Source organism: Anser cygnoides, chromosome 2 (assembly GCF_040182565.1).
Source record: "Anser cygnoides isolate HZ-2024a breed goose chromosome 2, Taihu_goose_T2T_genome, whole genome shotgun sequence".
Classification (NCBI taxonomy): domain Eukaryota; kingdom Metazoa; phylum Chordata; class Aves; order Anseriformes; family Anatidae; genus Anser; species Anser cygnoides.
The window spans coordinates 124,759,221-124,772,978 of NC_089874.1; the positions used below are offsets into that span (position 1 = coordinate 124,759,221).

Sequence of the window (13,758 nt, forward strand, 5' to 3'; positions counted from 1 at the left end):
TTTTGGTGGGATGCGAGGCCATGCGGCCCGGGGCGAGGCGCGGCCTCAAATGGCCGCTGCGGCCCGGCCAAAGTCCATCCGGGACGGCCCCACCGGGGGGGCCGGGACCCCTCAGAGCTTTTCCTCCTCAAGTTTGAAGCCGCCCCCCCCTGCAGCCACGCCGAGAGCGCCCCTTTGGACGGGAGGGGACCGGGCTGTGCCCCCCCCAAATAACCCCTCCACCCCCGGGCCGGGGCACCCGGGGGCGGCCCCGGGGCATTTGCATGGGGTCGCCGCCGCTCCCCTCGACCCCGACCCCGACCCCAAGCCCGGGGGCTCCGCAGCCCCCCCCGCTCCTCGTGGGACCCCAACAGGCCGCGGGGGGGGGGGGGTGACCCCGTGCCCTTCCCCCCCCGCCGCGCGTTTTGCTGCTGCTTCTTCTTTTTTTATTATTTTTTTCTTTCTTTTTTTCCCCTTTTTTTTTTTCCCTTTTTTTTTTTCCTTTTTTTTCCCCCTTTTTTTTGCCCCCCCCCCCCCCCCCCGCATAAATTATGCCGGGCGGGGCGGTGACGTCGCGGCGGGGCGGGGCGCGCGGCCGCGCTCGCCCCCGGGGAGGGGGCGGTGTCGGGGGCGCGCCTTGTGGCGGCGGAGGGAGGGGAAGAGGAGGAGGAGGAGGAGGAGGAGGGAGAAGGGAGAGGGAGGGGGCGGCAGCCGCGGCAGCCGCCTGGCTGGCTGGTGTCTCGCTCGGCTCGGCTCCTGCGGGCGCGCTCGGGAACTATCGGATTAAACTTGAATCGAGTGAAATTACACAAAGGAGCGAAGCGGAGCCGGGACCCGGCGGAGAGCCCGAAACTGCCCGAGCCCCGCGCTGACCCTTCCTCTCCCTCCCCTCCCTTCCACCCCTCCTCTCGCCCGCCCGCCCCGGCCAGGGATCTCCCCCCCCCCCCCCCTCCTTCTCCTCTCCTCTCCTCCCCTCTTAGCCCAGCCCCGGGCCGAGCGAGCAACTCCGTGTGCGTGTGCGAGCCCCCCCCGGCCAGCGGCACCAACTCCGGAGCGTGTCCCCTCCTCCTCCCCGGCCCCTCGGCGGAGGGCAGCGAGGGAGCGAGCGGGGGACACCGGCCCCCGACGGCCCCGCACCGGCCCGGTGAGTGACCGGGGAGGCAGGTCCCCGGCGGGGCTAAGGCTGGGGGGGGGGGGGGGTGGTGTTGGGGGGGGGGTTGTGCGAGGGGAGTAGGGGGCGTTTTGGGGAGTAGGGGGCGTTTTGGGGAATAGGGGGCGTTTTGGGGAAAGGGGGCGTTTGGGGGAGGGGGGTCCCGGGGGGGTGTGGGGGGGTTCGGGGTGCGTGTGGGGGATGCTGCGCCCCGTGGCGGCTCGGTGCGAGGCGGGGGGGCCGCGCTCAGCGGGGCACTTCCCCGGGTGTAAATGGCTTTTTGTTGTGCTGCGGCCGGCCGGCCGGCCGCCTGCCTCGGGGGAGGGGAGGGCACCGGGGAGCCGGAGCGGCGGCGCCCCTTCCCCTTCCCCTCCCCGCCTTCCCTCCCCCCCCCGCTCCTTTCCTCCCCCCCCCCACACACTCCGGTCCTCTCGGCAAGTTTGGAGGGCGGCTGAAAATCCGGGAAAAGTTGAGCGAAACTGGGCGGCGGGGCCGAGGGAGCGCTCTCCCTCCCTCCCCCCCCCCCCCTCCGCCTCCGTCCCCGGGGCTGACCACGCTGCCGGGGCTGCCGAGCACAACAAGCGCTAACAAAGTGAGGGCGCTTCCCGGCCCGGCTCGGCTCGGCACGGCCCCGCCCGGCAGCACCGCGCTCCCGGCCGGCACATGGGGGCCGGGGCACCCCCAGGAAGGCGGGCGGGGAGGAGGAGGAGGAGGAGGAAGGAGCACGCGGTGCCGCTCCGGTGTGCGCGATTGTCCTGCCCCGGCGGCGGCGGGAGGGTGGCACCGGGAGGGGGCGGCGAGGGCCGGGGAAAGAAAGGAGGGAGGGGACGGCGAGGGACCGGAGCCAGCCGGGGCGCTGCTGCTGCTGCTGCCGCCGCCGCTGCTGGGGGCGGCCGCATAATGGGGGCGAGCCCCGGAGGGTCACGCACATGGGGTCGGGGCGCATCTCATCCCCCCCCCCCCCTTCCCTTCCCCCGGTTCTTTTCTCCCTTCTCTTTCCCTACCGCACGGGGAGCGGAAAAGGTGGTGCGAGGCCAGGCCGGGGGTGGCGGCTGCGTGTGTGTGTGCGTGTGCAAGGGGGGGGGGATCGGTGTGTGTTGGTGTGCGTGTGTGTGAGAGAGAGAGAGAAGCGCGGGGGGGGCGCGCACACAGCGCCCTGCCGCCGCCCCGCCGGGAGCCGCTGGAAGTGGGAAGCGGACGGGGCGTGCGGCCGGGTGTCCGTCCGTCCTGGCCGTGTGTCTGTCTGTCTGTGTGTGTACGGGGGGGGGGGGGATGGAGGAGGGGGGCAGGGTTGTTAGCGAGTCTCAGGGAGAAGGAGCTGCAGGCGAGGAGCAGCCATCATTACATCGCGGGCATCCAGCCCGGTAGCGGCACCGAAGGGGGGACACGCTCCCACGCTGCGGGGGGACCCCCCCGAGCCGCCCCCCCGCCTCCTTTCCTCCTCCTTTTTTCTTTTTTTTTTTTTATTTATTCTTCTTCTTATTTTTTCCCCTATTATATATTTTTATAGGGGGGGCGCAGCGCTGGGAAAGGGGCGGCTTCGGGGCAGGGGCTGGGAATCGGAGCTGGGTTTCCTCCGCTCACTTCTCCACACCGCCCGGGTCCAAACTAGTTTTTTTTTAAACAGACAATGGACAAAAGAAAAGTAGCAATGCCCGGGGAGTTCCCTTTGAATTACTGAGGGATCGCTGGATGCACCGCGCAACTCTCCCCCGTACTTGCCCACTTTCCGCCTTTGTTTTCGTTTGGGAAGGTACCGAGCGTGCCTTCCGACTACAGAAAGGGGCGATTTTTGCCTTTGCGAGCAGCTTTCCCACTCCCTCGGATATATTTTTTTTTTGGCTCGGGGAATATCAGAATAACCTCAATGCAATAAGTTTGTTTCTGTGTGTCGATGCGCGCCTCGATTTTTTTTTTTCTTACTTTCATCAAAGCAGATTGCAAGCTGTGTTTATACTAGAAGATGGCTTTCGGGAGAATGTGTTTGCCTTCCCCCCCTTGTGTCCCCCCCCCCCTTTTTTTTTTCTCGTGGTATATGGGACTAGCGGAGACACAAACAAGCAAGTTGAACAAAAAATGTTTCTGTTCATTTCCTCACAGATCATCCATTCTAACGACGGCAAAAAAATCTTAATGACTATGACCTTAGCAGCATGGGTAGCTGATTTATCCCAATTATAAATCCCGTTAGTTTGCGGTAATGTGTGAGTATCAATATATAATTCATATTAAAAAGCATGATCGGGATTTTTTTTTTTTTATAAAAGTTGAAATCCATCGTTTTCCAATGAGTGCTGCATCTGTCGCTTGGAGTGTTTTTGTCTCGCTGTTGCACAACAGAGGCTCTCTAGTCTTTAACCTAAAATGGCAGCTTTAATTTGACTGGGGCCCATTCATTGACAATGATAATAAAAAGGCTGAAAGCTAAATGTAGCTGGATGCTTGGGGCACGTTTGCAGGACTCTGCTCTGCATTGCTCGGCACTGCTAAGGGAGGAACTTCTGAGCTCTCCAGCTTCTGTCCTGAAAGTTTCCAAAGCATTTTTTTTCTTTTTCGTTTGAAAAGAAAGGGGGGGAGGAAAATCACATTGCTCTGCTTAAAACCCACGCTAGACAACGGGGCCACTGACAAACTTAGCAGCGAGGAGATAGTTAGAGGGGAGCTTCTTCCCAGAGCTCTGCCTTCGTAACGGCAGCAGAAAAATTCTCGTAATGCTTTTTAAAACAAGCTGCAGTCCAGGGGAAAATTAACCGTTTGTTTCTGAGGTTTGTAACAGGTGATTAAGACAATTACGTTCTTAACATTTTCCTATCTAGCTACTAAAAGCGGGAGCGCGGTTTGTTTCCTCTTGTTCGGTGTTACAGCTGCTCAGGGTTTCGCAGAGATCCTTCAGATAGTGTGCGATTTTCCTCTAGGATAAAACCACAACTGCTTGGAAAAAGTAATGTTTTTTTCTACCAGGCATCATTCGAAGTTTGAACCAGTTGCACAAAACAAAATTTCCCCTGCTAGAGCACTGGAAAATGTCAGATTTTTCAGGCACAGTCTGTCCTGCTTTTCTGTTAACCTAAACTGCATGTTTTCAGCCTCTTTAAGTTTTTTTTTTATTAAATAAGAGATACGTAAAAGATCGTTTTGAAAGCTGTACAGCAGACTCTCCTCAGAGCACTAAATGCTTGCGATTGCAAGTTTAACTGAATTGGTGACTTGCTGATACTAATTGGATAATCGTATTTGACCAAATATCTCACTAAATATTTAACAATATAATGATATTTCTGTTATTAGTTGTAAATCCAGGGTAGGTTATTTAAACAATGGAAAAACTTGCTCAGATTTGAAATCTGAAACGATTTTATTGCCTCTTCGGCAATCAAGGGAAGTTTCAATGGTAGCAGAAGATCACACGGTCCTTTTAGGGAAAAAGGTAATTTTTAGGTACGTGGTGTCACAAAAATATCAGTCAAAAATATGGATGTAGCGGGACTATGCTGCCTATTGCAATCCAAACTGTACAGTGGTGGGAGACCAGAGCTGTAACCGCTTTCTTTTGAATTCGGGTGATGTGGAAACCTAAAGGGTTAGGTCAAAGGAGCACTGTAAAGACTTCCCGTTTCATGTCGAGGGGTCGGTCAGCTATATTGCGGCTTTTTTTCAGGGGAGTTATTTGCTGTTTAGCACTGAAAAGCTTTTGATTAACGTCCATGGTATTTCTCATTAGCGCTGAAATAACGCTAGGCCCTGGCAGGACGTGAAGCTCGCTGTCCGCATGCAGAGGTGCCAGGAGCTGCCAGCGAAGTTGCAGAGGGCTCGGCGCTGGGCCCCGGCCACTCGGGCAGGACCTGGCTCAGGCACCCTAAATCTGTGGGGTTTCTCGTCCTAAGAATGTGACGTGGGCTCAGAGCCCTAACAGGAACCCAGGTGCAATTTGTCTGCCAAGGTGGAAGGCCCGAGGTGCAGGCACTCTGCAGGTTTTGCTTAAAATCTCATGTTGGGGCTCCGGGGTTGGCCGTGTCTGTAGCTTCCTAGAGCATCTGGCTGCTTGCTTTTTGTTTTGTTTTTAGTACATGGTGTGGTCCATAAAGGTTGTTCTGATAGGAGGAGGGGGAAAAAAAGTAACTAGGAAGGATGAGTGTGGAAATAAACACGTGGGTTGCCTTAAATCCTGTGCCTTAGCTCTGTCCCATATTTCCTCTTCATCTTATGTTTATGTTAGTTTCTCAGATGGAAAGCGTTCAGAACCTGCTGGCTGGTGTTTGCTGCTGTGCACCTAGCATTATTCAAATAAATTTACATGGCTAGCAAGGGCACGGACAACTGCCTGACGAGTCGCATGTGTCTGAACACCCCCTTCCCCGGTTCCCTTAAATCCTGACTTCCAGCCCCTTTTGTATTTGTCTGCTGCAAACAGATCACTAACTGTGCAGATTTGTGGGCTGCTTAACTGATGCCCGTAAGTAACACGAATAATACTTTTATGTTCCCAATCTACATGAGAGAACTGCAAATTTTGGTAAATAATTAAACTGCCTTTTGTACAAATGAGTCTTTTGTGTGTAGGTGAGGCTTTAGATTTCACTTTTCCAACAGGAAAGTTACTGTATTAATTTACTGCATCTATTTAGCCTCGTTGTTGAGACAGACATTAACTTCATTGCTTCCCATCACTTATATTTCCATGAATAACTCGTGTGCACAAATACAAGCTGCGCTGGATTTTGTTGGAAGAAAGTCTCAAGTATTGTCTGTATTTTGGAAACAATAAAAAGGCAAAAGAAAACTAGTACAACTATTATTACTGATTTTTTTTTTTTTTTTTACAACTCTTTCAGAGGAAAGAGTAAGGCACGGTATGCAGAAACATCCCACATGGTTATTAGGATTCTGACAAGATATTCAAACCTGATGAAAGAGTTCTCCCTCCTGATTTCTTCCCATCTGTAGAACCTACGTGTAAGTCTCAGTGGCTCCTGTCTTCACCCAGATCAGTGGCCATGGAAATGCCACGTCACAGTTACTTTCCAAGTAAGAATTTCAATGCGTGAAGTTGGAAGACATGATACTAAATAAATAAATAAATAAAAGACTCAGTCTGTGACCTAAAGGACACATTCCAGGAGCCTGAATATGACAACAAAGCTCTTAAGGATATTCTTAAGTATACAAAAGCTGATTAGCTCTTAGCTTCCAACATTGTGACTTTTCAAAGATGTAAACATGCACCTAGGAGAAGCCAAGTCCAACCCGATGATCTTCATGCTGTTGGGTTCTCTTGTTTCACAAAGGCTGCTCGGTTTCTAAACATCCTGGTTATTTTGCAGCTTTTCCACTAAATACATTTTCTTTCCAAAGGAGAAAAAAAAAAAAGAGCAGTACTGCTTAATTTAACCAATCTAATTTAAAAGTTAAAATTCAGTAAAAGAGTGCTCGTTACCAGATGAGCTACGTGTTACGATGCCATACAAGTACAGTGACTTTGCAGGCTTATCGGCGTATAGGAGCTAACCAGAGGCCCTTGCTGGTGTGATGTAGGGATCCCTTTGCTTTGTAGTGACCTATATAGCTATGTTGGGTGTGGTTTTGCTGGGCTTTCACGGGAGCTGCATCCAACCTTCCTCTGACATAGACAACTGCTGTGATGAGAAGGCCTTGAGGGGAATGGTGGGGAATAAATAACTTCGAGAATCAATTGTCTGGAAAAAGTCATTGCAGCCAAAATGTCTGCCTTCATCCTAATGGTCCTGAGAGGAAAATTAAATTTCAGATATCCAGGCCTGATCCTAGAGGTTATTCTGCTCAGGCTTCATTTACATAGGGGCTGGTTATCATAGCAAGTGGCACGGCAGCTTACCTGCCTGGGAATAGGCAGCATGCTGGAGAGTCCAGTGCTGAATAATTTTGGAAGCTCTTTAATTTTTAATGGCTTTGAGACACTTTTTAAGCTTTTCAGTTGAGCTTACTGTTTACTGCTCTGACTTCAACAGGTAGCTGGCTTTAAAATTTCTTCTTAGAGATGCTGAAAGCAATCGGCCTCCCCTACAGTTTATTTTGATATCCGTCTACAAAGCAAGCTTCCCTTCTAAAAGCATCTGATGGAGGTGTACATCAGATGTACAAAGTATGATTTCTTAGGTGCAGGTAAACCAGTCTTGCTCTGAAATCAAAATGTTTTTATTCCCCACCCTTCCACCTCCCTGCTCCGACATCCCTTAGACTTCCTTTCCCCTTCAGATTGTGCCTTTCCGCAAGCTTTTTAATCTTCTTTCCAATTTATATCACTCTTTGTTTGCTTAACAGAGTGGCGTTTTTCTTTGTTAGCCTTAGATAATTAGGGTATGTTGCAAAATAAGCACACATTTCAGCTCCTCACAGTACCGCTTTCCACCCAAAGCGTGGAGGATGCGTTGCTGGCGCGGGACGAGCTCAGCGACTGCGCCCAGCTGATGCGGTCTTGGCATGGGGCAGCTGGCATTGCAGCTTGCGGGTGGCTTTCTGAAGGCTCCTTCGCCAACTGTTTTATCACTTTGACTTCTGCTTTCGTGACGGCAGCAGTCCCTTGTCATTAGGTGTTAGGGCTGGAATGGTTTTTGGCGTGGTGGCGTGTGGGAGAGGGCTGGCCCCGTCACCCTTTCTGTGCACTGAAGGTAGCAGCTGTAGGATAACCCCGACCAAAGGATGAAATTTGGGGCATGGGGAGGAGCTTGCCTGGGGGGCTGGGATGCTCCTTGAAGAAGTAAGGAAGGTTTGGAGAACCAAGGCTGTGTGACCAGTGGTGAAGGAGATCGGGACCTGGATCAAGCCCGAGGAAGACTTTAACAAAGGCACTTTTTTGTCCTGGATCTTAATACAGGAAGTCTGTGGATTTATTTAGAGGGTAAACAGCGTTTATTAAATGGGTAGTTTTTAGGTGCTAAGAAAGGTGGTCGTTCTTTCAGAGAGGATTCAAGGGAAATCTAACTGAAGCTGAGCTGAATGCTGTGATTTTAGAGGTTTGGAAATAGCAACAGGACAAAAAGAGGAGAAAAGGCTTCATTGGAGAAAGTGCTGGAGTAGTGCTATTCTGGGAGAAATATGACACAAACCCCTGTGTGAGAGGAATGGAGAAATTCAGTTCATGTCTTTGGTACTGCTAACCTGGATGGTCTAGTGAGCTGGAAATCCGTGTTAACGATAGTTTATTACATGAATATCTTCCTTGCTTCAGAGACAGTTTGCCGATGTAGCTGTTGAGATAGAAATCCAAAGCTGAAATGCTACTTGGTAAAATGTCTTGCAGGAAGGTGAGTGTCAGCCTGGACTGCAGCAAACAGCAGTTTAGTGTTTCTTGGAGTTGAAAATAAGACAAACAGAAAGGTTGATACAACTTTGAAAGGTACAACTTTGTTTTTAATGCTTGCAATAAGGAGGATTAAGGAAAGGAAGGTAACGAAAAGGCTAACGTTCAAAAATGGCTCTGATAAGGCTGAGATAAAATTGCACAGAGGTGAGAGACTGGAAAGTTTCAAGGATGCATCTTAATTAGTAGCTAGGGTATGGCAATCTTCAGAATCTTAAATATTCCTGGATAGGAGAGCATCTCTGAAGTCCAGAAATCTGGCACTCCAGGTAACTGGTTTCTTTTAGTTTCATATTTGAATGTACATCGTTTATGTGGGATCGGAAATACCTAAATAACCATAGCTGCAGTTATTAGCTTGAAAGGCAGTATATGAAGATGATATTTTTGCATGAACTGCCTGGCATATTTCTAGGAAAGTCCTCTGGCTGTTTGAGGCTGCGCTCTGGTTTCTGCTGCTGTTGGGCTGGAGTAGCTACTTGTTGGATTTTGTTGTTTGTTGCCCAGCAAAAAGCAGACAGGTCATCTTCTCCAGGTGTTGGTTTGAGAGGTACTCAGACTATGTTGCTAGTTCCTGGGGAGGATTTTGGCCCAGATTTCGTGCAGAGGTCACAGAGAGGTACGGTCCTGCCAGGGTGGTTCAGCAAAGGCCCGGTGTCATTCTAGCCATTGCTTACCTGAGTCCAGAGTTCCCTTTAAACTCTGACGAGGGGACTCCTGCTAAGAGTGTAATTCTTGCCTCAAGTTGTTTTAACCATGACAAATTAAACTGAGAGCTTATAGCAAGCAATTTAATCTCTCTTGATTTAGGAAGGAATCATTCAGAAAGTGAGTTAAATAGGGGTTTCTTGACTGCCTCAGGAGGTAAGTCTGGGAGAGACCTGCTAAGTAATTCACTTTATTTATCAGTACTGTTATGAGGTGTCTGCTATGCTTTGCATTTGCTTAGCTCTGTGAATGGAGTACAGCCTGATTCATCTTTAATCATTCGTTCTTTGGAGGGGAAGTGAACGAGCAGCTTCAGCTCTTGATCTCTGCAGAGGTGTGTTTCATTTTGGTTTGTTCATACAGAAGTGAAGGCAGTTACGTGGTTCCCTAATGCCATCGTAACCTCAAGGAGGTCACTGAAAAACTGCATTTCAGCTTTACTACGGTTCTGGAGTAATGCACGGCCCGTGCGACCTTACTCACCTGAGTAACTCTTGGTGAACGTACTTCATAAAAAAATATTTATTTTTAGCAAGATTTGAGCTTTGTGATATCCATGCAGAAGGAAGGAGTTGTTTTGTGGAAATGGCTCTGCTGTTGGAAGAACAACCTTGTTAAAGGCAGCAGTAGAGCAGGAGCATGGTTTCCAGCTTGGGTCTGGTAATTGTTGTAGTAGATGACAGTCTTAGAAGTCACGTGTGCTAGATGTTGCACTGAAACTAAAAAAAGAAAAATGGAAGGAGGGGAAGTGGTTTGTGTGCCTTTTCACTTAATCATGGTTAGATTTAAAGAAATGCTGTGTTTAAGGTGACCGAGTTAAATGGCTAGTTCTCCAGGAAATAAGCTAACACCTCACTCCCTTGCTCTCCCCCCTCCCACCGACAAATGGTTACTTGGCTTTGGGGCATTGAAAAAGAAAACCTCGACGGCAGATGAAAGGAGCTGCCTCCATCTCTGTTCTCAGAAGACGTTTCCCTGCCACAACAGAGACGTTTTAATCTCTCTTCCCGATGTATTTCTCTCCTTCCACCACCTCTCCCCTTCCCCCAGGAGGAAGAAGACCAGGCCTGACAGGCTGTCGGCAGGCCTCGCTGCCCCTCAACCTGCCATTTCCCAGCCGAGGCTGGCCCGTGACTCGCGGCACGACTGGACTGAGCAGCGTGGGGTGGTTGGGCAACCCGAATGCTTGCCCTGGGAGGAACCCAGCTGGCGGGGGCTGTTGCGGAGCAGCGGGGGTGCCGGCTGTGCGGCCAGTGTCATCCCCTGGCGGGACGCCAGGGATCCGCTGCCCTCTTCCTTCATGGCTTGTTCAAAGACATCTCTGTGGTGCTCGGGGATGCGTGGACTGCTTCAAGGCTGCCTGGCGTTACGATTTTTGGGCAGGCGGCTGGTAGGGTTGAGAAGGCTGAAAACCCTCATCTAATTTGGTAGGGCGTAACGATGGCAGTGCTTTGGGCAGGGTGCTTTTTCTCTCAAGCGCAGGCTGAAACGAGTTGTTTCTGCACTGGGGGGCCTGTGTGTGTGTGAGCTTCGTCAGAGCAAGCGGAGGCATCCCACTCACTGCTGCTGTCTCTTTGGAGTGATGGATCTGGTCCTTGTTCGCTTCCCAAGCAAAGTGGCACGTCCAGGGTAGGTCGTGCATCACAGAAAGAGGCAGATGGATCCACAGAGAGAAACCGTGGGTCAGAAACCCAGGAGCCTGCTGGCACCAGCCCGTGGTAAAATGCATTGTTGGCTTGGCTGCCCCCCCTCCAGGCTCTTTCTCTTGAAGTTTAAGAAAACGGGGATGTCAGCCTCCTGTAATAGGTTTACTTGGATACTGGCGACAACTTCAGGAGAAAACACAAAGTCTTTGCTTTTTCCTCCTCATCAAAAATTCTTGTAGCTTCTCTCCGTCATGCATCTTTTTGAGATTGGTGGTCACTTTTCAATGGCTATTTGTTTTTATTTTAACTGGTATGATATCTGCAAAGCTTTCTTTACCCTTCTCTTCTAATTGAGTTACGCTTATCTTACTATTTATGATCTTTGCAAGAACTCAATTTATATATCTTTTTCCTGCTGGAGTGTTGTACGTAAATCTATACTGAGAATACATATTACAGTAAATTATGTTGTAGCTCTCAAGACAGCTGGAAGGTATTGCATGTCACCTTGTGGTCCACCTACTTCTGTGTAAGTCAGGGTATGATTTGGGAAAGGCGGTGAGCTAATTTAACAGGACAGGGTTGTGAAAGGAGAAGTTTCCACGCTGCTTTTGTCCCCCCACACCCTTCTTCCCCAGCGCCCGGCTCTAGCAGCAGTGCTTGTCAGGTCCTTCTGTGAACCACTTTAGTTCACTAAAATGGCAGAAAAATAACTCAGTAAAATGGAGAGCATTTTGCTGTTGTAATGAATCAAACTGGCTCATAAAAGGATCTGATGAACACCAGAGCTGGTACGAAGGACGAGGGGGGCCTGTGGCTTGGAGAGCAGCAAGCCCTTTTCATCTTTTCATTTTGGTGGCAGTGAGCAAGTGGATTGGATCAGTTGCCTGGGAACCTTCGTGGGAGAAATAGAAATGGAATAATCATTTGTGAAGCAAAGGACACCAAAAGAAAAATGTGCTGGCTTGAGTTCAAATTGATATTGAAATTTGTTTATTCTAGCAATGGTATGGATTGCGTGCTCTAAACAGTTTGTTAGAATTAATAAACCACTGTCTAGAAATCAGTTTTTCTTTTGAGGTAGCAGAACAAAAGCCTAGAAGATTTACTGATAGCTTGTCTGAGATTTCAAGTTTGAAGTATTTCATCTTTTAAACAATTTATTCACAAGAAAGTACGTTGTTCTGTGCATTTTTTTATTATTTTTTTCCGTGATTCTTGTTTTGGCAAGCTTGAAGTTCTACATTAAGTTCAACAACCTCCTGACTCAATTCATATGTCTCAAATTTTATCAAATTAATGTTTAATTCAGTGGGCTGAGTTATGAATAACTTTATGCTAAGTATCTAGATCATTCCTATGTTAGTTTGAGGTAGTATGGGATTTCTTGTTCTTAGCAGACAGCTAAGACTATGTTGCCTCTGGTAACCTGAAGCTTTCTCACAGTGATTTAATCACAATCTCATCACTCTTATTTGTTTGAAATGGGTGGAAAAATGCACGGCAAGTAAAATAACATGCTGTGTAGTTACTCTTATTTTGCCATATTTCTGCTGTTCTTCAGAGAGAGAAATAGGCAGTTTACACTGTGTAGCTCACACGAGGAGTGAATACTTTACCGTAAGTCAGGAATTCTGATTGTAACTTCTGCTCTGGCTTCCTAAGGATTTTAGGTAACTTTCAGAGAAGCAGTAGTGCAATATGAGAAACTGCTTGCTTTCTGAAAAGCCATGGTTATTTAGCAAAGTTATTTGTGTAAACTGCCTGCAGTGTGACAGAAAGGTACTGAGTAGGTGAAATAATAGAATCTTGTTCGTTCTTTCCCTTTTTTTTTTTTCCTCAAGATTTGGACAATTGTATGTGCCTTAGTGGAACGTAAACAATTGCCGTAGTTATCAAAAAATAAATAAATAGTGGTGCACCACATAGGTCCCTCTCTGCAGGTTTTACATCTGAAAAGTGCCCTTTCAGGAGCTGCAGGGGCTGGCAGGAGGAGCAGGAGAGGGGACTTCCAAGTTTGAGCTTGGGACACCAAGGATATTGCACGTTTCTTTTGGTGCAAACTCTATGAGGAGTGGTGGCTCTGACCCGCATTGTGTGTGTTCAGAGTGAATATTGTAGTTACTAAAAGCAGCTTGTTTACATTAGGAATTGTATGTGCTAGCTCTAATGGGCTTTAGGAAGCCCAAAGCACAGCTGTAAAACATCTGTCTCTGGGACCAGATCTTGTCTGTCCGATGAATTTTTGTCCTGCATTTCATGTTCAGATTTAAAAAAAGAAACAAAACTTTTTTTTTTTTTTGGGGGGGTGGTTTTAAATATGAAAGTTCTTAGCCTTCCTGCTTGAAGGCTGGTTTACACTTGAAAGGCTATTGTGCTGTTGTCTTGAACGCAGAACTTAAAATAGTGACTCAGTATTAACTTAACTCCACTTCCTCTTTAATCCGATCATCTTGCTTGCTATATGACCTTATAACACCTTAATTTAAAGGCTGCTTATTCCAGTGGATTAAATTTGGAGGTGTCTGGAGTGGTGGGCATTGCTACAGGAAGTGCTTAAGAGGAACTGAGAAACAGTGCAGCCTAAAACAAAAAGGGGGGGGAAGGAAGGGAGGTATTTTCCCACTTGCTGATGCTGACTGGTGAATGAGTGTTGCTAACGCATGGTCCGTGCAACAGCACAGGGCTTACTGAAAGGTCAGGAGGAGTTCTGAGCACGTAGTTCTGCTCTGCCACAGGAAAAAGTACGTTCCTTTCCAGTGAGTGCATTCGATGCTCTTTGTCTGATGTGTGCATTGACAGGATATAGGGCCAAGTACCTGTTTGGTGCGTGCACCTCCGAGTGCTCGGGTGGTTTTTCTTCTCTTCTCCTGTTTAGGGTTAGTGGGCTAACGATGATTGGGAGCCAGGGACTTCAGTGCTTCTCCAAACTGGTATAC

At 49.0% G+C, this 13,758-nt stretch overlaps 1 protein-coding gene across 4 annotated transcripts in view; it reads left to right on the plus strand.

Annotated features, from left to right (window-relative positions):
• Positions 1 to 634: 634 nt before the first annotated feature.
• The window catches only part of CHD7 (chromodomain helicase DNA binding protein 7), a 128,300-nt gene continuing 115,176 nt past the window's right edge, over positions 635 to 13,758 (plus strand). For 3 of the 4 annotated variants that reach the window (XM_066993021.1, XM_066993024.1, XM_066993023.1), the window contains exons 1-2: positions 635 to 1,123; positions 3,230 to 3,333. The gene's annotated coding sequence lies outside the window, so the exon portion shown is untranslated. The remainder of the gene's footprint in view (positions 1,124 to 3,229; positions 3,334 to 13,758) is intronic. The other variant, XM_066993022.1, reaches the window with a different exon arrangement.